The 25,994-nt window shown below is 41.2% G+C and overlaps 1 protein-coding gene across 4 annotated transcripts in view; it reads left to right on the top strand.

Annotated features, from left to right (window-relative positions):
- Positions 1 to 1,878: 1,878 nt before the first annotated feature.
- The window catches only part of ARK2N (arkadia (RNF111) N-terminal like PKA signaling regulator 2N), an 86,329-nt gene continuing 62,213 nt past the window's right edge, over positions 1,879 to 25,994 (top strand). For all 4 annotated transcript variants that reach the window (XM_047086136.1, XM_047086135.1, XM_047086134.1 and 1 more), the window contains exon 1: positions 1,879 to 2,135. The gene's annotated coding sequence lies outside the window, so the exon portion shown is untranslated. The remainder of the gene's footprint in view (positions 2,136 to 25,994) is intronic.

Raw genomic sequence — 25,994 nt, 5'->3', positions numbered from 1 at the left:
AGTATGTTCTCAGTCTCAAAGAGATAGCTGGTGGTAGTGGTTGAGAAAGCAAGCTCTGGACTTGGATTGTTTGTGTTGGAGTCCAGTACTGATGTGTGACCTTGCTGTTCTGTGCCTCACTTCCCCTTTTTGTCACCTGGGGTTGGTAGTAGTACCAAACTCCTAGGGTTGTTGTGAGGATTAAATGACTGAATCCATTTAAACTCACGGTGCACACACACACACACACACACACACACACACACTCTGCACAGTGCCTGGCACATAGCGGGTATTAAAAAAAAGTTAGCTATTAATATAAAATGATTATCAATTTATTAGTTTAGCCGTGGATGGAAAATTCTCATGCTTGTGCGCAGTCAACATACATGAGTGAACTGGGGCAGCTGAAGCACCTGATCTGATGGGGACACTGATGTTAAGGGGAATGTGGGGCTAGCGCTGTGATTTTCATAATCTCCTCTTGGGTAGTGGTCACCACAGCTTCCAGCTTGGTTCCTGAAAAAGTAAAGACCTTTTACATGTTCTCCTTAAGCTCTTACTTATTCATTTTTCAGAACCCTGCCTTTGGGAGTGCAGTCCTTGGCTAGATCTTGAGTTATAAAGTTTGTTCTCAGTACCTCTTCTCTCTCCTTCTAAGCCCTATACCAGCCAGGTAGCCAGCACCCACTTCACCTTTCCTCCAGGTTCCACGTATAGCACATTTCTTTCAATTACAGACGTCAAGAAAAGGTCTCAAAAACTCATAGAATGCACAGATGCATCACCCCTCCCACGCTGAAGTGCAAATGAGAGCAGTGACTCTGAAGAGGTGGAATTTGGGGCGTCTGCCGCCCATAGGGGAGAGCAGGGTCTCCCTGGCTGATCCGGTTTCACCAGCAGGTGGCGGTCTATATGCCAGGGTTGTAGGGTTCCTGACCAGAAAACTCCAATGGGATGTTGATGCTACTGCAAGAGAAGAGCACAGCCGAATTTTCACCAGCCAAGCTGTCACTATCTGCAAAAAAGTGGGGAGAAAATGTTACAGGAAATACTAGGCGTTCAGGAAGACACAAGCGACATGCACTTGAGAAATCAGAAAATACTTTATTTTGCACCAGTGCTGGCCCAGCAGAATCACCTCCAAAGGCTGAGCACCCAGCTTGGGTTTTATTGATCCTTTATACATGTGTGCTTCTGGGTTCGGCAGGACTAGTACAGTCAAGCTTCTGGTTCCTGGTTGCTGGCTGGAGCAGGCAAGGAAGGAAGAGGCAAGCAAGATTACAGAAGCCAAAAGCACGCAAGGGAGTCCAGGCTCAGACATCAGGCTGGCCCTTTTTATTTGCTCTTACCGGCTTTCCTTTTCATTCCTGTCCGCCTGCCCCCCCCCCCCCCCCCCCCGCCTTGATTCTCAAATTGCTGTAGCCAACTTAGAGAAAATCAGTTTGTGGGGGCCAGGGAACTTTGCTGCCACGAAAGGAGCGGTGAAGAGTCACTCAAGGATTCAGACACTAGGAGCTCCCTGAGGGAAGGCTTCAGAAGGGGTGAATAGTGAGAAGTGCACTGAAAAGGGAGCACTGTCCTTCTTTTAGGGCATTATCCTTGACTTGCATTGGCTGATTTCCGACCCTCTGGGAAGGACATTTCCGGAAGGGAGCTGCCTCATCAGATGGATGGAGCGCGGGAAAGGAGCCGGGGAAGCTGGTTTCCGCACGCTGGGCGCTCTGCAGCTGGAGGATTGCGTTTTCCTGTCCGCTAGATGGCGCTGTCTGGCTTTCCCTCGGCTTTCCGAGCCAGTCCCTGGAGGCCGCCGCCGCAGCGGCCGCTCTAGCCGACCGGCGCGGCCTCTGTGGTTCCGGGCGGAAGTGAGGCGCCGAGCGGAACGGCCTCTGGTGACATTTTCTCCGGGCGGCGCGGACGAGTGAAGGGACTTGGTGGTGGAGGCTGTGGAGGTGGCGAGATTCGCCTTAGCCCCGGCGGGGCTTTGACTGCGACCCTCTGCTCGCCGCCGGGGCTTGTGCTGAGGAGGAGAAGGCGGCGGTGGACGTCGCGTCCCGAGTCACCGCGGCCGGGGGAGTCCCGGCCGGGGGGTCGGTGCGTGCCCCGACGGGGCGCGCGGAGCGGGCGAGGAGGTGCAGAGCTGCCGCGGAGCGCAGGTGAGGCGGGAAGGTGCGCAGGGCCGCGGCCCGGCAGCGGGTCGAGCCGTGGGACCGGGCTGCGTCCCGGGGAGGGGTCGGGTTGAGTCGGAGGGGTTCGGGCCGCGGGTGTGGGATCTGCGGCGCCAGGGCGCCGGGGTCGTGACGGGCCCGGCCGGCGGGCGCCTAGTGTTCGCGCCCGGACTTGGCGGGAGGCGCGGCCCGGGTGGGGGCTCCCGAGAGGAGCGGAGTCGCCCGACGCCTTGTTCGCCCGCTCGCCCGCCCGGCAGTGACCCTCGGGTCCTCCCGGCTTAGCCCAGCTGGCGGGCGGAGCTCCCTCTCCTGTTCCGCGGGCCGCGGGTCCCTGTCCCCGGGGGCTGAGAGGAGGCTGGAGATGCCGCAGCCGGCGGGCTGCGCGGGGGAGCCGCTTTTCGGCCTGGAGTTGTCTTCACGCAACTTTCCTGCGTCCCGGCCCGCCGGGGAAGCGGCGGCGGCAGCTCTGCCAACTCTGCCAGCTCCGCGAGCGGGGATCTGGCGCCGACACCTGCCCCTGCTCCCGGGAGCCCAGGCAGCCGCCCCAGCGCCGCGGCTGCCGCGGCCTAGGAGAGGGAGAAAAAGCTTCCTTTGGCTGGCGCCGCCTGCCTCTCGGCGCTTCCACTACCTTGGGTCGGCAGACGCCTCCAGTCGATGGAGGGATGTGTCAGCCTCCAGAATTGACGTCTGGTGGAGAGTTTGTCAACTTTCTTTGGAAAATCGGCGCAAATGTTAAACTGACGGATCCCAAGTCAAAGATCATTGTCTTCTCTGGCTCTTCCCAGAGAATTTTCACTTCTCCGCAGTAGCGCTTCCTACTTTGTAATTAATTTCTTATAGCACCGACCTCAGTTTATTGTTGGGGCAGCAGCCCCCACGAGAACAGCAGGCTATGCATTCTCTCATTAATTTACTTTCCTTTAATTTTATTTTACTTATTCTGAGAGAGAGAGAAGGGGAGAGAGGATCCCAAGTAGGCTTCCCGCTGTCAGCGCAGAGCCCCATGGAGGGCTTGAGATCATGACCTGAGCGAAAATCAGGAGCCCACGCTTAAGGGACTGAGCCACGCAGGTGCTCCTTATTTTCCCATTTAAATCGTCCTCTCTGCTGTGTCAGAATAGAGTCTCTCAGGTTGAAGGAATGAACGTCTGTGGGTACTTGTTCTAGCTTGAACCGCCCGAGCAGTTTATGCTTAGATGTGCTTTTCACTTCTTGACTGAGCTTTGCTTTCTGAATCCTTCCAGCCAGTAGGATGAAAATCCCACTGGTGATGCTTTGTCAAGGTTGGACCTCTTAATTACAAATACATCTGGCAGTTTTGCCTAGCCTATTATTGTGTAGTGTAGTTGGGCACATGCTAACAGTTTGAATCACTCCCTTTCTTCTCCAGGGATATTTTAAGGATGGAGGCTATTAACTTTCTAATGTAGTTTTGCTGATCTAGGCAATCTGGAATCCTCCAGCAAGAGCATTGCCTTTTGGTTTAACAAGCATTTTTAGAGGCCTACAATTGATAGTTATTACCTGATGTCCCGAGGAGTCATAACGCTAACCGTTTGTTAGTAGGAAGTGTGATATTTTGGTCGTCTAATTACTACGAAGTGTAATATTTTAGTTGTCTAATCTGGCAAATATGATGCCTCATTTAGTGCTTTATGCACAGTAGGTGCTTAGGAAATATAAAACCGAGTTAAATTTTTAATAGAAGTTAGTTCAGGAAACTAAAATGGAATTTACTGCAGTGACCTATGCTACTTTGAAAAGGATCTCAATGAAATTTCACGCAGTTCCATTGAGAAATAATATTTTTAGCCATTTTTTGGTAAATTTTTAAAATGTTTTTATTTATTTTTGGGAGAGAGACAGAGACATAGCATGCGCAAGAGCACAACTGGGGGGAAGGGGCAGAGAGAGAGGGAGACACAGAATCTGAAGCAGGCTCCAGGCTCTGAGCTGTCAGCACAGAGCCTAATGCTGGGCTCAAACTTATGAATTGTTAGATCATGACCTGAGCCGAAGTCGAATGCTTAACCAGCTGAGCCACCCAGGCACCCCTTTAGCCATTTTTAAATCAGAACGCTTTTCAGTATGACTGTACTTTTTTTTAATGTTTGTTTATTTTTGAGAGAGAGACAGAGTATGAGCAGGGAAGGGACAGAGAGAGAGAGAGAGAGGGAGACAGAATCTGAAGCAGGCTCCAGGCTCTCAGCTGTTAGCACAGAGCCAATGCAGGGCTGGAACTCATGAGCGGTGAGATCATGACCTGAGTGGAAGTCGGATGCTCAACTGGCTGAGCCACCCAGGCGCCCCATACTTTTGAAACTTCAAGCCATACATTTTTTCATAATGTTAACATGTAGATGTAAACTTCAATACAGGTGTAGACAACATGAAAAGCAGAGAGAAGCTGCAAGGTAATTATACCTGAAGCATCAGCTAAATGGTTTCTTAATGAAACAATTTTTTCTGACATTTTTTTGTGGAAAATGAGTGGCCTGGATTTTGGAGCTGGAAACTTTCCCCATTGCTAGCTTCATATTACGTTCACAGTGTAGTTGTTAAATTCCTCACTAATTTAGTGTATATTACTCTTAAATGCATTTATGAATGAGTGCCATAAGGCTCTTTGTTTTATACTTTTCATGATTAATCCCAGATCTGTATATTAAGGATAAATTCAGCTTTAGATTCTGTTGGAACTGAGTGTTCACTGTATGTCCTTCAAAGATTTTATTTGATAGTGACATTGGTACTTTAAGGCTCCTTACTATATGACTAGTAACTTTTATGTAACTTGTAAACTCATTCAAAGAATTGTTTTGCTGGGATATTCAGTTTTACAGTTTTGTTCTGACATGTGCATGAATAAATTTGATGTATGGGCAATTAGAATGTTTTTTGTTTTGTTTTGTTTCTTTTTAAAGTTTGGAACTGGTATGTACTAGACACCCAAACCCTACGTTTGTAATTTTGACAAACCATCTTAGACCTTTCTGATTTTCCTGCATGTAACTAGGGATGTGAAAACACATGTATGTTCATGTTTACATGCTTATAATTGACAGTACTTGAGAGAACCTGTAAAATAAATATGCTACTTTTGGGGTGCCTGGGTGGCTCAGTCAGTTGATCATCTGACTTTGGTAAGAGTATGATCTCACGGCCCGTGTGTTTGTCTTCACATAAGTTTCTGTGCTGACGGCCTGGAGCCTGCTTCAGGTTCTTTGTCTTGCCCTCTCTTTCTGCCCTTCCTCCGCTTGTGTGCTCTGTGTCTGTTTTTCTCTCAAAAATAAATAAATATTTTTAAAAATGCTACTTTTTAAATTTTTACTTTTTTTTTTTAAAGTAAACTCTGCACCAAACGTGGGGCTTGAACTCATGACCCCAAGATCAGGAGTCATATGCTGTAGTGATTGAATCAACCAGGCGTTCCTAAAAACGTGCCATTAATGTGTTTTCTTTTGAACCCTACTGATTTTGGTATTCTGTATTATTTTAAGAAAGAATCTGGGGTCAAATAAATTTTCTTGGATAGCTGTAGTAAAAATGAAATAGGCAGTAATAAATGAGTAAAAAGCTGACTGTAGAAAGGGGGAAGAGCTATTGAGAAAACAGGACAAACAGGACACTTATTTATTGATTGCTTTGTGCCAGTAGTGCTCTAGTTGCTAGAGCTATGCTTGGTGAATAGGATTGACCAGGTCCTGATGCTAAAGGAACTTAACCATTTAAACCGGCATTTGTGGGGCACCTGGGTGGCTCAGTAGGTCTGACTTTGGCTCAGGTCATGATCTCACAACTCATGGGTTTGAGCCCTGCGTCAGGCTCTGGTGCTGACAACTGAGTCTGGAGCCTGCTTTGGATTCTGTGTTTCTGTCTTCTCTCTACCCCTTTCCCCCCTCCCCACCTTCTCTTTCTCCCTTCTCCCCCCCACCCCCACTGCCCCTCAAAAATAAAACAAACATTAAAAAAATTTATTTAAACCGGAGTTGGGATGGGTTTCCAGGTGGGCGTTCTAGGCTAGGTAACAGCCTATGCAAAAGTCATGAGTATCAATAATCTTGACTGGTTAAGTGTGACCAGTGCCTTCAATTTACAGAGGGCTATGTTGTGAAGGTACCTTAGTCTGCTAATAAATTATTTTCTTCTTTTAGGGAAAAAAGGTTCAGGTGGAATATGAAGGATGCAGTAGGCATTCCTTTTAAAAGATTTTCTTCATCCTTACATTCAATGAGTAGAAATGTTGCTGGTTTTCTTTATTTTGGGTTGATTGTTATTTGTCAGACTGAAGTAATTTGATAGTTATTTTTCTTTAGTTTTTAAATTCTAGTCTTAAATTTAAATTTGACTGTTGTTTTGAAACTTTTCTAAATCTTTCAGCATTTATCTTTAATTGTACCTATATTCCTTACTCTTTCAGGGCTCATGATTGAACTTAGGGGAAATAAACAGTTTTCTGCTTCTGTGTGGGCACTTCTCAGCACAAGTGGGATTGATGTTCAGTCAGTTTTCACACTCAGCCTACAGGTCCTTGTGGTGAAAGGAAGGAGCAGGGTGAAACTAAGAAGTATTTCATATTCCTTCTATATTTCTGAACTAAGGGAGGAAATGTGTGTTATATATATTATACATATTTTTCATAATGTTAGCAGATGATAATAGTAGACGTGGTTTAAAAATACCATAAAATAACCAATGTGACTCACATTTGATGAGTGTCTTTTTTAGGTTTTGTGGCTTTATGGCGCTCATTGTCAGTTTTGATTTTGTTCTCTTTCATGTCCCTATTCAAAACAAGGATTTCAGCCTCTGTAATTTAATAGCAAAAAGATACATGGTATAAACCCTAACTTACTAGTTTGAATTTATTCAATTTAAAAACTACCTAGATGAGTATTTTCTAGTTAACTGAAGATTAATTAAAAGTAGAAACCAACCACAGAATTGACTTACGTGTATGTGTATGTGGGGTTGTTTATACCTGATTAAATTAAAATCCCATTTACTGAGTAGGTGACAGGTGGGAATGGGTGGAAAGATGAAAGAAACCATTTCTGCCTAAGGTACTCAAATCTAGTGAACCAGATGACTTCTGAGTTTCTTTCCTGCTCTAAAATGTGAAGAAAAGTTGGGTGCCTGGTGGCTTAGTTGGTTAAACATCTGACTTCGGCTCAGGTCATCATTTTGAGGTTCGTGGGATCTGCATTAGGCTCTCTACTGTCAGCACAGAGCCCGCTTTGGATCCTCTGTCTCCCTCTCTGCCTCTCATCCACTTTTTTCTGTCAAAAATTGAATAAAAACATTTAAAAAAAAACAGTAAAGTTTTGGGATGCCTGGGTGGCTCAGTTGGCTGAGCGTCCTACTTCGGCTCAGGTCATGATCTCATGGTTCAAGCCCCGTGTTGGGCTCTGTGCTGACAGCTCAGAGCCTGGAACCTGCTTCAGATTCTGTGTTTCCCTCTCTGTCTGTCCCCTGCTTGTGTTGTCTTTCTCTTAAAAAGAAACAAACATTAAAAAAAAGTTTTTTTTAACGTGAAGAATAGTGGGCTATAGGAGAAAACGGTACTGTAAAACAAAATAATTATAGTGTGGAATTAGTCTTTTCCTTTATAAAATCAATTTGTTTTACTGATTTATTTTTTAAAGTTTATTTGTCTGAGAGAGAGTGTGTGCACAGGTGGGGAAGGGGCAGAGGGAGTAGAGTGAATCCCAAGCAGGCTCTGCACTGCCAGCGTGGAGCCCGATGCGGGGCTCCAATTCAAACTATGAGATCATGACCTGAGCCAAAACCAAGAATCTGATGGTCAACCCCCTGAGCCACCTAGGTGCCTCTCTTTTGTTTTTGTTTTTAAATGACATTTTTCTTTTTTTTTTTTTTTTAATTTTTTTTTTTCAACGTTTATTTATTTTTGGGACAGAGAGAGACAGAGCATGAACGGGGGAGGGGCAGAGAGAGAGGGAGACACAGAATCGGAAACAGGCTCCAGCCTCTGAGCCATCAGCCCAGAGCCCGACGCGGGGCTCGAACTCCCGGACCGCGAGATCGTGACCTGGCTGAAGTCGGACGCTTAACCGACTGCGCCACCCAGGCGCCCCAATGACATTTTTCTTAAATGGGTCTCTAAGTGTAGAAGAAAATGTGGACTTGAGTGTTCTTTTTTGTACTGCCAGTTTGTTTACAAAATACTTTTTCCTCTGCCTGGATTTCAAGTCCAAGTATTAGTAAGTTCTGGTCATTTGTTCAAAGATTACCAAAATTAAATCTGTTGAAACTTATAGCAGTCATATCCAAGAATGTGGATAAATTAGGGTTGTGCTTAAGTAATTTAGAATATTAAGTTTTCGGGGCACCTGGGGGCTCAGTCGGTTAAGCATCCGACACTTGGTTTTGGCTCAGGTCACCATCTCATGGTTCCTGAGTTTGAGCCCCACATCGGGCTCTGCGCTGTCAGTGCAGAGCCTGCTTGGGATTCTCTCTCTCTCCCTCTCTCTCTAGCCCTTCCCTGCCTGTACCCTCTCTCTCTCTCTCAAAATAAATAAGCTAAAAAAAAAATTAAAAAATTTAAGTTTTCATTAGCATGGCAAACATTAGGGAAACAAGATATGGACCAAAGTGTTTAGAAGTTATTTTTTATTGAGTTGTCTCGTTAAAAAAAATAACTCTTACGATGTTCTGAGTCAGCATTTTGCTAGATGCCTTATAATTAGAGAAAGGTATTGTTGGGGATAGGGAAGTTGGGTGTGGACTAAAACTCTGGGAAAACAGAACTGTTTTCCTTTCTGTGTTAAGAACAAAAACCTCATGTGGTTAAGATTTTAAGCAGTATCCTGTCTGCCTTAGTTTAAAAAAAATTTTAAGTTTATTTTTATTTATCTTTGAGAGAGAGATAGAGAGCAAGTAGGAGAGAGAGGCAGAGAGAGAGGGAGACAGAATCCCAAGCAGACTCTGTGCTGTCAGGGCAGAGCTGGACCCCGTGGGGGGTGGGGGGGCGCTGGCTCAAACCCACCACCGTGAGATCATGACCCAAGCCAAGACCAAGAGTCAGATGCTTAACCAACTGAGCCACTCCAGCACCCCTGGCTGCCTTCGTTTTAATCTAACATAGAAGCATAGTTTATTCTTACATCAACACTTTATCATCAAGGGTTTCCTATTATTTTACTCCATTGCAGTCCCCTAAATGATTTGCTCTGGTAAGTTTTTGGTATCATTTATCTTGGGGACCTCAGATCCCGCCATGTGGTGACCCATCTTTATGTGTTCTGTATTCTGAGGGAGATAGAAATGGCCAGAGCAGAAATCTTGGAGAAAATCTAGAACCTGTTCTTTATCCTTAATTTACACCAATGTTGCTTTTGAGTAGAGGGTCTCTCATTAGCCATGGTGCATTCTCTGCATTTGGTAACTTCCTTGGCTCTCGATGCTGGTTTATTCACAGCCTGGGGCTGGGCCAGATGCATGTCAGTAGTGGTAGTATCTGTAACATGAAGTGATTTGAGCAGCCATTATCACTCTTGGCCTATTTATAGAGCTTATATCAGTGGAGAAAAGGTTGGCTGGCAAGCAAGCAAAGTTGCTCTCTTCCCGTGGTTGCAATCTCTCAATTTATATTTCAGTTTGGATAGGCCAAATCCATTCAACTGCATTCATTTTTAACATTCCTTTTCAGTACTCCAATCTTTTAGCACTGCAGTTTCTTAGTCAACTTCACTTTTTTTTTTATTTTTATTTAAAAAAAAATTTTTTTAACGTTTATTTATTTTTGAGACAGAGAGAGACAGAGCATGAACGGGGGAGGGTCAGAGAGAGGGAGACACAGAATCTGAAACAGGCTCCAGGCTCTGAGCTGTCAGCACAGCTGACAGTGTGTCGAACTCACGGACCGCGAGATCATGACCTGAGCCGAAGTCAGCCGCTCAACCGACTGAGCCACCCAGGTGCCCCATCAACTTCACTCTTAAGGAAAAAACCCAAACAACTATTCCCACACTGAGAATAATTAGCAATAATTCTTTACTCTCATATAATATTTAGTATTCAGATTTCTCTGTTGTCTCATAAATGTATTTTTATACTTAACTCAGATTGAGTCAAATAAGGTCTGTAATGTTTTGTAATTTAAAGGTCCCCCACTTTGTTTTTTTCCCCTGGCAAATTATTTGTTGAAGAAAATTTTCCCAGTTTGAATTTGCCAGTTATATTCCGATGGTGGTATTAAACAGAGGTATTAAAATTCCTCTGTCCCTTTGGTTTCTTGTTATTTGGCTTTAGGTTTAGAGGCTTGATCAGATTCAGTTTCTATAATGTATAGTCTCTCCTTTTTCTTTGAGGGGGGAAAATATTTTATAGGTGATGTTGAGTACTTGCATTAGGAGGCACTTAATGTTTGGTTCTCTGTGGTATTAGCAGCTCTTGATAATCACTGCTGAACTCCATTACTTAATTACTCATAACTCCTCACTCTGAATGCCCTTCATCATTCCCAGTTCTAACCTTTTATACTGTACCTTGTTTATAGCCTCTTCGACCTCTTCCGTTTGAGAGCTGAGGGAAGGGAAGGGATGGATTGCTGTGGAGAAGAGGGCTATTTCAACTATATTATAGTTTTGTAGGAGTTTTTATTTCAATCCTGATCTTTGATTACTGCATTGCCCATTTTATCCATGCTACAACTTCTCAGTGGAAAACTAATCCCAAATGCAACAAATAATCAAAAGAAATCTTTGAAAAGCAGTATTTGTTTTGAGATATTAGTGCTTACTTAAGATAAGGGTACTATTGTCATTAAAGTAAGTTAGTGTTTATATATAAAAATTAGAAACAAGGTTAATTTTTCTACTTCAAAGGATTTGGCAACACCACCATTAGGGACATAATGGAATCTCTTCCTAGAACTGAACATCTAGGAAGAGGGGGCTTCTTTTTGATTTATTTTTATATCCAAGTTGATAGTACTGTTAAGGTGTTTCATTATTAGTCATGGTGATTTTTTAAAATGATTCTTCAGTTCATCAATTTAACAAATATTTATTAAATATTATGTATTAGGGCACCTGGGTTGCTCAGTTGGTTAGGTGTTCCACTTTGGCTCGGGTCGTGATCTCACAGTTCACAAGTTCTGAGCCCCGCGTTGGACTCTGTGCTGTCAGCTCAGAGCCTGGAGCCTGCTTCATTCAGATGCTGTATCTCCCTCTCTCTCTGTCCTTTACCCACTCAGGCTCTGTCTCTCTCTGTCTCTCAAAAACAAATAAACGTTAGAAGAAAAAAATTAAAGGGGCACCTGGGTGGCTCAATTGGTTAAGCGTCTGACTATGGCTCAAGTCATGATCTTGCATGGGTTCGAGCCCCATGTCGGGCTCTGTACTCAAAGCTCAGAGCCTGGAGCCTGTTTCATTCAGATTCTGTGTCTCCCTCTCTCTCTGCTCCTATCCCGCTCATGCTCGCTCTCTCGAAAGGAACCAACATTAAAAAAAAAATTTTTTTTTAATTAAAAAAAAAAGCAAAACTTCAAAACACCTTAATTTGGGCTCTGTTTTTTTGTTTTTTTAAAGTTTTTAGGTGCAGGGTAGTCAGAGTTTGACAAAGAGCTTAGAAAATGGTTTTAAAGACTCACAACTGATTGTCATGGATTTTTTTTTTTTTTAACTTTGGTCCCAATTATTAGGAAAGCTATTCTTACTTAAAAAAAGAGCAGTAGATACAAACTATAATCTATTTTATATCATAACTGTCTTGGAGGCAGAAACTTCTCTCGTTGGTGGTAGTCTCATGATTTTTTTTTAAGTTCCATTAATGTAAGAAGTATTTTTACAACAGTGTAGAAGTAGTCTAGTTGCTTTGATTTTCAGTACTAGGAGAGTGCATCATTTTTGAATCATAGTTTCAGTAATAAACATAGTTGAATATTTAAACTGTAAAGAAACCCCACAATTTTTGAATTTTGAAGGCAAGCCTATTAAAAAAAAACTTTAAAATATTTGTTTAGACTGCTGTGAGACTATTTATTTATTCATTTTTTCAGATTTTATTCTTGTGGTGCCTGGGTGGCTCAGTCGGTTGAGCATCCGACTTCGGCTCAGGTCATGATCTTGCAGTCTGTGAGTTTGAGCCCCGTGTTGGGCTGTGTGTGACAGCTCAGAGCCTGGAGCATGCTTCGGATTCCGTGTCTCCCTCTCTCTTTGCCCCTCCCCCTCTCATGCTCTGTCTGTCTGTCTGTCTCTCTCTCTGTGTCAAAATAAATAAACATTAAAAAAATTTAAAGATTTTATTCTTTTTAAGTAATCTCTACACCCAACATGGGGCTCGAACTCACAACCCTGAGATCAAGAGTTGCATGCTTCACCGACTGAGCCATCCAGGCGCCCCTGCTGTGAAGCTATTTAGACTGCAATTCCCTTGCTTAATAAACTCCTTCCCTATTAATATGTCATAGTTTTTACTTTTATTGGTTAATTGGTATGCCGTGGGCATAATTTTAAGTAAGTGCGGTATAGAAAAGTATATCTATTTTTTTTTCAAATATAAATATACTAAAGAAACGGTGGTTTGGCGGTTTCTACAAAGTAAAAACAATGGATATTTGTTTTTAGGGAAAGTTATCAAAGGAGTAGCCTTGTTTACCTCTTAAATGTAAAAGGTAGATATACTTTGATTTACATGAAATAAGATTTTTTTTGGTTAAAATTTACTTACTTTAAAAAATGTTTATTTATTTATTTTGAGAGAGAGAGAGCCAGCAGGGAAGGGACAGAGAGAGAGGGAGACAGAGAATCCCAATCAGGCTCTGCGACTGCCAGCACCCAGCCGGATGTGGGGCTCAAACCCACGAACTATGAGATCATGATCTGAGCTGAAACCAAGAGCTGGACGCTTAGCTGACTGAGCCACCCATGCACCCCATAGACATACATATACATGTATACGTATCTAGCAATCTCTACATCCAAAGTGGGGCTTGAACCCATGACCCTAAGATTAAGAGTCACATGCTCTTCTGACTGAGCCAACTGGGTGCCCACAAAAGATGTATTCTTGTATAATTGTGGCAAAACCAAATTATGAAGTGGTTTAGTATTTATTTAAACATTGATAGTTTGTATTAGTTGAGCCATAGATATAAGGAAGGAAAAATGTCATGCCATTTGCTTTTCCTGTGGCTGCAATTTTGAAAAAATAATTAGTTTCTTAAGTTTTGTATCATTATTACGCATATCTGAAAGGCGTGTGCTAAGCTATGATGCATTTGTAGATAAAGCCAGTGCTAAAGGGCAACTACACTTGTAGCAGAGTTTGTCCTTAAAATATTTATTTATTCATTCATTTATTGAAAACATTTTTTTAAATGTTTATTTTTGAGAGAGAGAGAGAGAGAGAGACAAAGAGACAGAGAACTTGTGGGGGAGGGGCAGAGAGAGAGGGAGACACAGAATCTGAAGCAGGTTCCAGGCCCGAGTTGTCAGCACTGAGCCCGACAGGGGCTGGAGATTGTGACTTGAGCTGAAGTGAGCGGCTTAACCGACTGAGCTACCCATGCACCTGTATTTATTTATGTAAAAAAAATTTTTTTTTAACATTTATTTATTTTTGAGAGACAGAGACAGAGCACGAGCAGGGGAGGGGCAGAGAGAGAGGGAGACATAGAATCCGAAGCAGGCTCCAGGCTCCGAGCTCTCAGCACAGAGCCTGATGCGGGGCTCCAACTCACCAACCGTGAGTTCATGTCCTGAGCTGAAGTCGGACGCTTAATCAACTGGGCCACCCGGGCGCCCCCTATTTATTTATTTTTAAATGTTTATTTTTGAGAGAGTGTGTGTGAGCAGGGGGAGGGAGAGCAGAGAGCAGAGAATCCCAAGCAGGCTCTGCTTTGTCAGTGCAGAACCCAGCTTGACTCTGAGCTGAAATCAAGAGTCAGACATTTAAGTAACTGAGCCACCCAGGTGCCTCTGTCCTTAAAATTTTTAAGTGGTTGGGAAATTATTAAAAATAAAGGATTTTAAAATGGTCAGTTTTTGAAAAAGCAAAATGTCCTCAAGATTTTATTTTAATGAAACTTGTTTTTTAAACATTATATCTACAGGCCCTAGCAAAATATCTTTTACTTAATAAATACTGAATATAAGTATATGTTGTTCAACAGATATTAAATGTCTGCTCTGTTGGGTGTTTTTCTAGATGCTACAGTGAGACAAGTCTTGTGCCCTCTTGTATTCTATGAAACAGACAGAAAATTAAATACACAAATGAGCAAGGTAACTTTAGATCCCTTTTAAAAAATGGAGAATAATGGGGTATGGGTGAGAGGTGTTTAGTCTATTTATGAAGGCCTTTTTTTAGGTGAGTTTGAATCGAGACCTGAAATACAGGAGCTATCCTGCCTTCAAAAGAGTGAAGGAACGTGCTTTCCTGGTAGTGGGAACAGCAAATGCAGAACCCCTTGAGTCAGAAAAGATCTTATTTACATGTTGAAAAATCTGGATCCTAATGAAACAAAATGATGCTGAAGTGAGACTAAAGCAGTACATGCCTCGTAGGCCTAAAAAGTTTTATTTTAATTGTAAGGAAATGTATGTAAAAGAAACTGTAAGTCTAAGCAAGGAGCAGTCTTGTTTACCTTCTTCAGTGTACAACGTAGATATACCTTTATTCACTCAGGAGATATATTCTTGTATATTTGTGGGGAAACCCCAAATTTTAAATATTAAACCTCAAATATGTTAGGAAAACTTATTTTGAGGAGCCTGTATGAAAGCTTTATTTTTTTTTTTAATTATTTTTTTTTTTCAACGTTTATTTATTTTTGGGACAGAGAGACAGAGCATGAACGGGGGAGGGGCAGAGAGAGAGGGAGACACAGAATCGGAAACAGACTCCAGGCTCTGAGCCATCAGCCCAGAGCCCGACGCGGGGCTCGAACTCACGGACCGCAAGATCGTGACCTGGCTGAAGTCGGACGCTTAACCGACTGTGCCACCCAGACGCCCCTGAAAGCTTTATTTTTAAAATATATAACCTAAATTATCTTTTGTAAAGATCCAGATGTTCAGAACTTTCATTTTGGTTGAAGGAGGCTACTTGGGTAGCACAGTCTAGTCTTAGGTTAAGAAGCAGGTTGGAAATTCAGAAACTGTTCTACTAAATATATCTATCTGATTCTATCTAAATATATCTTGGCCATTGACCTACATATTCTTTTCTTAGAAATGAGGATTATACATTTCAGGTTAACTATGAGCAATAATTAATAAAAATAATTAAAATGTTCTGGAAACCTAAATGGAATTGTTTAGGAAGTTGTCAGTGTGGGCAGACCACTCATTCTTTGTATCTTTTTAAATTACAGCTTTATAAAGGGTCTACAGAGAAGCAATAAAACATTGATCAGTTTCTTCTTCTTTTCTTTTTTAAGTTTATTTTGAGAGAGAGAGCATGCAAGTGTACCAACGGGAGAGGGGCAGGGAGAGAGGGAAAGGGAGAATCCCAAGCAGGCTCTGAGCTGTCAGCACAGAGCCCAGTGCGGGGCTTGATCCCACAAACTATGAGATCATGACCTGAGCCTAAATGAAGACTTGGAGGCTCAGGCATTCCTCATCAATTTCTTTTTTAAAAGTAATAGTGACTGAAGCACTCTTTTAGTAGGTTTTTCAGTTGAAATTGCCTACATATTATTTCTTTTTAAAATGTTCCTTGAGCCTTTTTGAAACATTGAGGTCTTGGCTAATTACATGGTCGAATTTTATGCTGTGTCTGAAATTGACTATAGTCACTAGTAGCAGTGCTTGGAGGCACTAGGACGCCAAGATACAAGGGCCAGGGTAATGCAGATTGCTCTCGTGTTGACTTTTCTTTTTTTTTTTTTTTTTTTAAATTTTTTTTTTCAACGTTTATTTATTTTTGGGGCAGAGAGAGACAGAACATGAACGGGGGAGGGGCAGAGAGAGAGGGAGACACAGAATTGGAAACAGGCTCCAGGCTCCAAGCCATCAGCCCAGAGCCTGACGCGGGGCTCGAACTCACGGACCGCGAGATCGTGACCTGGCTGAAGTCGGACGCTTAACCGACTGCGCCACCCAGGCGCCCCTCGTGTTGACTTTTCAATGAAGTCTGCAAGTAGATCTGTTTTCTGTATACAGTGACCCCTAGCTCCTGCAATAATGTTTACGCAGATGACTGTACCATATGTGTACTGTAGCACCACATGCATTTTTAGAAAGCAAAAATGAGATCTGATAGGTTCATTTAACTTTGATAAATCCAAGGTACAACTGGCCTCTAGCCTATTTGGGGCTAGAAACTCATTTGATATCATCTGGGCACTATTTTTCTCTTTGTATACTGGCTTTCTACTGCTTTTCTTTGTGGGCTTCATTTTTAGCCAGACTTTTCTTTTATGAGGGCAAAATTGGTTTTCCAACAGCTCCAAGCTAACAGTTTCCTCAGCATTTAGAAAAAATTAATAGAATTTATATTTCAGAGTAGTTTTAGATTTGCTAAAAAATTGAGCAGAAAGTGCAGAATTCCTGCATACCCCCTCTTCAGTTTCCCTTTGAATAACATCTTCCATTAGTTTGGTACATTTGAATTTTTTTTTTTTTAACGTTTTTATTTATTTTTGAGACAGAGAGAGACAGAGCATGAATGGGGGAGGGACAGAGAGAGAGGGAGACACAGAATCAGAAGCAGGCTCCAGGCTCTGAGCCATCAGCCCAGAGCCCGACGCGGGGCTTGAACTCACGGACCGTGAGATCGTGACCTGAGCTGGAGTCGCAAGCTCGACCGACTGAGCCACCCAGGCGCCCGTAGTTTGGTACATTTGTTACAATTGATGAGCTAATATTGATACATTACTAAAGTCCATGTTTACATTAGTTAGGCCCCACTTTTTGTGTGGAAAAACAGATACCATAACACAGAATAACAGTTCTGTGGATTTTGACAGATGCCTAATGCCTGTTGGTCATTGTGGTATCCAGCAGAATAGTTTCACCGCCCTAAAGATTTCCTTTGCTTCACTTACTATTCCTTCCCCTTCTCCATTCCTCTTTGGCAACCATGAATTTTTTTTTTTTTTTGGCAATTTATTTTAATAGACTTTTTTTTTTTTTTAAGTAGTTTTAAGGTTCACAGCAAAATTGAATGGAAAGTACAGAGAGTTTTCCATGTACCCCTTGGTCCCATACATGCTTGGTCTGCCCCGTTATCAATATCCTTAACCAGGGTGGTACATTTCTAACAACTGAGGGACCTCCATTGACACATCATCACCCAGAGTCCATAGTTAACATTAGAGCTAACTCTTGGTGTTGTATAATTTCTGGTTTTGGACACATAATGTGTATCCACCATTGTAGTATCACACAGAGTAGTTTTCACTGCCCTAAACATCCTCTGTGGTCCACCTGTTCATCTTTCCTTCCTCTGAGCCTCTGGCAACCACTGATCTTTTTACTGTCTGTATAGTTTTGCCTTTTCTAGAATGACATATAGTTTGAATTATAGAGTATATAGCCTTTTCAGATTGCCTTCTTTTACTTAGTCACATACATTTAAGTTTTCTTCAGGTCTTTTCATGGCTTAATAGCCCATTTCTTTTTAGTACCGAATAATATTCCATTGTTGGGATGTACCATAGTTTACTTGGTCACTTGCTGAAGGATGTCTTGGTCGTTTCCAATTTTTGCAGCTAGCCTGTAGCATTTTTGACTGAAAACACAGTATTGAAAGCATTCTTTTTCTTGACTTTATTACTGTCATCTATAGCAAATATTTATCCCCCCCCCCCGTGGTTTCCCCCTGTAAGGGTTTTATTATTAGCTTTTCAAAAGATGGCAAGTGTTAGAGGAGATTTTTCTCCTAGGCTAAGATAAGAATAGTTCTATTTTAAAAACAGTAAAATGCAGATTAAATGTTTCTCCATTGTTAATCTAGCATTGACTGGTTTACAATCAGTAAATTGTAAGTGAAATTAATACTCAAAATAACATTCTTAGTTTAGTACTTAACTGTAGTATCATTTTGTAGCTGGAAAATGTGCTTAGTGAGGTTACATGACTTGTCCAAAGTCACATAGGCTTCAGATAAAAACAAAGGTCATATTACTGTAAGTTTTCTGGGTTTTGCATGGCACTTTGCTCTCCTTTTACTTAATCCTAACATTTTTGGGGGGAGGGAGCACCAGTTAAATATTGTGTCTAAGTGGTTCAGAATCTACAGATTCTCTGTATTAACTCCTCTGTGTAATCTCTTTGTTTCTCTGACTCCAAAGCCCTTACGCTTTATGGTTTAGCAAAACTATCACCTAATTGTTTATGATAAATTAAGAGTGATGGATTGAGGGTTGTCAATAGCAAATATTTATTGAGTGGCTCGTTGTTTTAAGATATAGTGCTAGGTGGGATGTACTGTGAAGTGATGATGACTGATAAAGAACTTGGACTCTGGAGTTGCTTCTGAGAAAATCCTGACTCCAGTATTAACTTTGTGAGTTTGTGCAAATTCCTTAACTTTGCTTCTATCTGTAAAATAGAATAATAGTATTTACCTTATGGAGTTGTTGGGGGTGGGTTAATGCATTTAAATGCTTAGCAGTTTTCTGGAGATTAAAGAGTGCTTGACTTTAATAGTGTTACTGTTTTTATACATATGAACAGATGTAGTGTATCCTTGGGCATCAAACAGTTCCATGCAGTCATCCAAAGGCTGGATAATTTGCAGTTATTTTTACAAAAATGTAAGATTAGCACTAAAATACTACTAAAACTACTCTTCTTTCCTACATAAATGCTATGTATTGAGAAGTGTCTAAGTAGTGTGCTTGGGCAGTTTATGCTTTAGACTTTTTAATGTTTATTTTTGAGAGCGAGAAAGACAGAGTGTGAGCAGGGGTGGGGCAGAGAGAGAGGGAGACACAGAATCTGAAGCAGGCTCCAAGCTCTGAGCTGTTAGCCCAGAGCCTGACACAGGGCTCAAACTCATGAACCGTGAGATCATGACCTGAGCCGAAGTCAGACACGCAACCAACTGAGCCACCCAGGTGCCCCTATGCTTTAGACTTTTTAAAGCATTACGTTGTTTCATATATGCACGTGTTTCTTTTAACCTTCAGAATGTGTATTTCTACTTCCTACTCCTTTTTAAATTTTACAGATTAGGAACTGAAGAACAAAGGTTGAGACTCATCCTAGGTTATACAGTTAGTGGCAGAATGAAGATTAGAACCCAAGTTCCTGACTCCTACCTAAATTATTTTTTCTTCTCTACTTTGCTGCATTTCTTTTTCTTTTCTTTTCTTTTCCTTTCTTTTCTTTCTCTCTTATTTTAAGAAAGAATGGGGCGCCTGGGTGGCGCATTCGGTTAAGCGTCCGACTTCAGCCAGGTCACGATCTCGCGGTCCGTGAGTTCGAGCCCCGCGTCGGGCTCTGCGCTGATGGCTCAGAGCCTGGAGCCTGTTTCCGATTCTGTGTCTCCCTCTCTCTCTGCCCCTCCCCCGTTCATGCTCTGTCTCTCTCTGTCCCAAAAATAAATAAACGTTGAAAAAAAAAAAAAAAAAGAAAGAGCAAGCATGAATTGAGGAGAGGGTCAGAGAGAATCTCAAGCAGGCTCCATGTTCCGTGCAGAGCCCAAAGTGAGGCTTAATCCCTCACGACCCTAGAATCATGACATGAGCCAAAATCAAGAGTCAGATGCCCAACCAGCTGAGCCACCCAGGCGCCCTGCTGCCTTTCTTCTTCATGTCATTACTTACACATACAGTGAGAGGTGCACACAGAGAAAAATAGAGAAAATGGTAGCCGATTGTCAAAGATTAGATTTTTTCCAGTTCATTGTTTTATTTGATCTTAGGAGTGCCAAGAATACTTTAATATTCTTGGCAGGAAAATCCCTCCCCAACCTCTGCTGAGCTTAGACCTCAATATGAAATATCTAGTGCTTCTCCAACATTTCTTTGGATATCTCAAAGGCACTTTAGAATCCGTAAGCCTAAAACCAAACTCTTGATGTCCTTTTCTCTTCCATTCACTACACAGGTCCTTTCATGTTCTCTTAGTGATTGGTTCTACTGTCAGTCTAGTTGCAGAATCCAGAAACCGAAGACTTGCCCTTGACACGTGCCTTTCTCACTCCGCATGTTTGCTCCATGATCTCACATCCATCCACATCTTTCTGTTGCCAGAACCATTAGTCCAGAGCTACTGTAATTTTTTTTTACCTTGCCTTTGAATTGTTCTACTGACATTTACTTGTCTCCTTTTCCATCCTGTCTCCACGATGCAGCCAGAGTGTACAAATCAACTTAAATCTATGTCTCCTTCCTCTCTTTGTAATAGTGGGTTCCTATTTACTTTTGGCTATGTTACATTCCTCTTTCTTTTTCTCTTCTTATGGTGCCAATATATCTTCTCTCTGACATACTTACCACAGTAGTAAATTTGATGTTTGTGTGATTATTCAGTTGTGTGATTATTCATTTGTCTCTTTCTTAGACTTTACTGTCAGGGAAGTACTGCATATTTCCCAGTGCCTGGCGCAAGTACTCAATAAATATGTGCCTAATACATGAATGGATTCAGATAACATTGTAGACATGTTACAATGTTCGTTCTGTGAGGAACTTGAAGTGAAGAGGAAGAAGAGAGAATAGAAAGGTTTAAAAAAATACTGTTTCTTGAAATTTGACTTTGAAGTTGTGTACTAGGTGCTTTGCATGTGTTACTCATTTTGTCCTGCCAAGGACTGAAGTTTTAGAAACAAGGAAATTGTGGCTTAGAGAACATCAATAATTTGTCAGTGGATACATGGTGCTTCAAATTAACTTTCTTTTCTTGCATCAGGAATGATGTTCTTAGGAACTTTTGTTCTCTTGTTGGAAAGGTGTGGATCACCATATCTCATGGCTACCACTGTATTGAATTAGTGTTACTACCATATTGTATGAATGCTGGGAGTAACATTGATGAAAAGTGACTGACAGCAGTTTTATTTATGCAGGATTATTGTCTTTGCTAACATAGACCTTTTCATATTAATCTAATCAATTTTAAGTTATCTCAAATGAAACTTTGAAATCCCATCTTGGGTTTTGAGGCCAGTGCCTCTGACCTTTCTTGCTTTTAATGTTTTTTCTCATGTCTCTCTTGGTATAGAGTTTTAAGATTCTGTGGTAGCCCATTTTATCCTTGCTTTCATTTATTAAAATCATTCTTACCTTTCCAAACCCATATTTTATTATCTTCTTCATAGATAGTTTTCCTGGTTCTGATCTGGTGAATGTCTGGAGTTGTTTATACCTCTCCTGTAGCACTTCCTTAATTTTGCACTACTTGTTACATTCATCCAGTTCATTTGTGTGAGCTGCTTACTGTCTTTAACTGCTCTGAAACACTTAAATAGTAGGTTCTCAAGCCACAGATTTGTTTCTGATTATATCTCAGTGTGAGTACTGTGATTTATTCATTTTTGTAATCCCAGACCTAGCACGTTGCTTGACATAATAGGTATTTGATACATATTAGTTGAATTAAATATCCTCTGCCCTAGTTTTTCTTTTAAAAATGGTTTTAATATTTTGAAGAGTTTGAAGAGACATATAACAAGATCAGATTTTAGTTTTTAAACAAAATAATTCTGGTTGCATTTGTAGCAATCAAGAGTGGGTATGAGGAGACCACTATGATTATTATAGTAGTCCAGGCAGTAGGGAAATGAAAATGCCTGAAGGATATTTGGGTGGCCAAATTGATAGGATGTGGTGTTAAAATGGAATTTGGGGGTATCTCTTTTGGATTTGATAATGATACAGAATTAATTACACATTAAGTGCTTGCTAGAGGAAAGGCAGGTTTGGGTTTTGTTTTTTTTTTTTTTTAAACACGAAATTTGCAGTATCTTTAAGATAATTTAACTAGAATGTCAAGGAGGCAATTGATCACTGGGTTTTTGGAGATCTTTGGAAGAGCCCTTTGGTCTAAAGTTGTGAATTTGGGAGCTAAGGGTGTTGATCATACCACCTTGAATTACAACAAGAGAAAAGAGGGCCCAACTCTGGGCCATGAAGAACTAAATTTGGAGTTCCAGGTTGGTGAACACTGGGAGATTGGGGGGAGTGGTGTGCCTGGAGAGAGCATGGAAGCTCCACATACTTTCCCCATGTGCCTCCTCATCTGGTTGTTGATTCATATCCTTTAAACTGGAATATGTCAATTATTCAATCAAGATGACCTGGTGGAAACTCTTCCCGTAGGTTATTAAAGTGGCTACTTTGGACATGATGCGCCCAGAGCCCCTGTCAAAGATAATTCTTTGTTGAAGTTGAAGAACATCATTCTGGCACCTCACTTTGGAAGTAGTCCTTACCAAGCCAGTTGACAGATGATGGAATATTTGGTTGTATGTATCCTGGTTTCTCTCAGTGGTCTTAACCATTCCTAATGAATTGGTACTTAAATGATCTTATGCGAGCTGAGACTTCACTGGGATGAAACATGGCAGATTAAATGGGAAAACAATTCTTAAAAAAAATAACTACATTTAGAGAGATGAGAATGAGTCAACAAAGGAGATATAAGTTGGTTGAACTGGAGAGAAAGGAGGAAAAACCAGAATAGTGTGATGGTATAGAAGTCTGTGGAAAGGGATTTTCAAGAAGGAGGAAATATGGTTAACAGCATCAGATACTGCTCAGAGGTAAGGAATGAAGACTAAACATGTCTCTTGGATTTAATAACATGAAATAAAGGTAGTCTTAGCAAACTTTAGGTAGAATAATGGAAACAGAGATTAGATTGCATTGGGTTAAGCAGCGAAAGATAAGGAGTTAGAGATGCTGAGGCACTGAGTGGCTCAGTCAGTTAAGCACCTGACTTCTGCTCGGGTCATGATTTCGTGGTTTGTGAGTTCGAGCCCTATATTGGGCTCTCTTCTGTTTCTGCTATCAGTGTAGAGCTCACTTTGGATCCTCTGTCCCCCCTGCCTCTCTCCCAATCGCACATGTGCACGTGCTCTTTCTCTCTCTTTCAAAAATGAATAAACACTGGGAAAAAAAGGAATTAGAGATGCTGTTGGATCCTAAAGTTTGGTAGTTGAGGTGAAAGAGCAAGGAAGATGTGTGCCTTTGTTTTTGTTTCTTTTAAAGTGAGACGTGGACATATTTTTCAAACATTTCGTTCCCTTCACAGTGTCTTTGCAGAGCAGAAATTTTTAATTTTAATAGTCTATTTTTTCTTTCATGGGTTGTGCTTTGGGCATTACATTTAAAAATTCATTGCCAAGGGGCGCCTGGGTGGCTCAGTTGGTTGAGTGTCTGACTTTGGCTCCGGTTATGATCTGGTGGTTCACGGGTTCGAGCCCTGTGTCGGGCTCTGTGCTGACAGCTCGGAGCCTGGATCCTGCTTTGGAATCTGTATCTCCCTCTCTCTGCCTCTCCCTTGCTCGCGCTGTCTTTCTCTCTCTCAAAAACAAAAATAAAGCATTAAAAAAATTTTAAAAACTTTATTGCCAAAGGCACTTAGGTGGCTCAGTCAGTTAAGCGACTCTTGATTTTGGTGGGTCATGATCTCACAGTTGGTAAGATTGAGCCCTGCATAGGGGGCTCTGTGCTGATAGGGCAGAGCTTGCTTGGGATTCACACTCTCCCTGTCTTTCTCTCAAAAAATAACATTAAAAGAAATGAAAATTCATTGCCAAACCTAAGTTCACTTAAATATTCTCCTGTTTTCCACTAGAATTTTTATAGTTTTGCATTTTACATTTATGTCTCTCATCCATTTTGAGTTAAGTTTTGTGAAATGTGTAAGGTCTGTGTCTAGGTGATTTTTTTTTTTTTTTATTCCACCACCACCCCCTAGGTGATTTTTTTTTTTTTATGTGAATGTCCAGTTGTTCCAGTACCATTTGTTCAATAGAATTATTTATCCATTGAATTGCTTTTATTGCTCTTTCATCAGTGGTTAGTTAAATGTGTTCTGGGCTCTCTATATTCTGTTCCATTTATCTGTGTGTCTGCCTTTTGGCTCGTACGACATTGTCTTGATTACCGTAGCTTTTATAGTGAGTCTTGAAACTGAGTAATGTCAGTCCTTCAACCTTCTGTACCGTGTTGACTATTCTGGGTCTTTTGCTTTTCCATACAAACTTTGGAATCTGTATGTCGATATCTACAAAATAGCTTGGGGTTTTGATTGGGAATATATCGAATCTGGATCAGATTGGGAAAAATTGACATCTCAACAATAATGAGTCTTCCAAACTATGGATACAGACTATTCCCCTATTTCTTTATATCATCTTAAAAGTTAAGAATAGACAACTTTGATCTGTGGTGATAAAGGTCCAAAAGATGGTTACTTTTGGGGGAGGGGCAGGTAATGATTAGGGCATGGAGGAGGCTTTTGGGATTTGGGGAGTGTTCTGTTATCTATGTGGTCATTATATGGATATGTTTATTTTGTAAAAATCATCAAGTTGTATACTTAACAATGTGTACACTTCTTTGGTAAAATTTTCAAAAAAAAAATTTTTTTTTTGAGGGAGACTGCAAGTAGGAGAGGGGACATAGTAGGGAGAGGGGGAAAGAGGATCCGAAATGAGTTCTATGCTTACAGCCGAGAGCCCTGTGTAGGTCTCAAACTCTCAAACTGCACGATCATCATCTAAGCCAAAGTCAGATGCTTAACTGACTAAGCCACCCATGTGCCCCTATTTTCAGTATTTATTAAAAAAGAAAAAAAAAAAACTTAGAGGAGAGAGTCTGACTGTTTTGATTAAAGAGAAGAAAACTTGGAACCCAAATTTGTGTTTTAGTGGTCTTAATACTTAGTAGCTTTGAAATTTTGTGGGTATAGATTTTTTTGTGAGGAAGGAAGTAGGTAAAGAATTTAAATATTGAAAATAAGAGTAGACTTATATGAAAGGTTTTGGGGTTTCTTATAGATTGTTTTTATGTTGAATGGTTTATGGTCACAGATACGGAGAGAACGGTTTTAGTATCAATTTTAAACAAAATGATGGACCGAAGTAGACTAAATCCTGGGAAAAAATTAGGTCATGAATTCTATTTGAAACATAGTGTTCTCCCAAGGGTGGTTGGTGTAAGCCCTATTACTTGGTATTTGATGCTAGATTAGACAGAACAGTAGAAGGCGTCCTGTTTGGAACAGTTCCACATTATTGCAAGGAAATAGGATCACTTGTAAGGATTTAAAAATTTTTTTTTAAAAATATTTATTTTGAGAGAGAGAGTGCAAGCGGGGGAGGGGCAGAAAGAGAGAGGGAGACACAGAATCCGAAGCAGGCTCCAGGCTCTGAGCTGTCAGCACAGAGCCCGATGCGCGGCTCGAACTGTTGAACTCTGCAATCATGATGTCAGAAGTCGGACACTCAACCAACTGAGCCACCCAGGTGCCTGTAAGGATTTTTTTTTTTTTTAACTTTTTGTGACCACAGGAAATATTATATCTTGTACTCTAGTGATCAGGAGCATTGTTATTTTGTCATTAAAATGTTGACCATCTTTAAAGTTGCTTTTGTGTCTAAGTAGCCATATTTACTGCAGAGTATTGTTTTATATAAGAGAGCAATGTTGGAATTCAAGAATTATCTAATAATATGGCTTGTACATGTGGGGAAGCAGTGTAAATTAATGGGTTAATCGGTATATATCATGTTTGAGGCATTAGCTGCTTATTTTTCTTACAGGTCTAAGGTGGTGATATGTAGGAATGCTAGCAATTAGAATGCCCCATTTTACCTTGACTGTAGAGAAAATCTTGCCTAGAAGCAGTTTCACATAATGGGCTGTGATTGTGTCAACTTGTGGTTTCAACGGAAAAGTGCCTGTAGCAACAGTAAACTTCT

The sequence above is a fragment of the Lynx rufus genome, unplaced genomic scaffold (assembly GCF_022079265.1).
Source record: "Lynx rufus isolate CCGP_SWC_20201006 ecotype Redwood Valley unplaced genomic scaffold, mLynRuf1.p SCAF_20, whole genome shotgun sequence".
NCBI classification, from domain to species: Eukaryota; Metazoa; Chordata; class Mammalia; order Carnivora; family Felidae; genus Lynx; species Lynx rufus.
The sequence above is the reverse complement of the archived record's forward strand: the minus strand, read 5'-3'. Positions and strand labels throughout refer to the sequence as shown.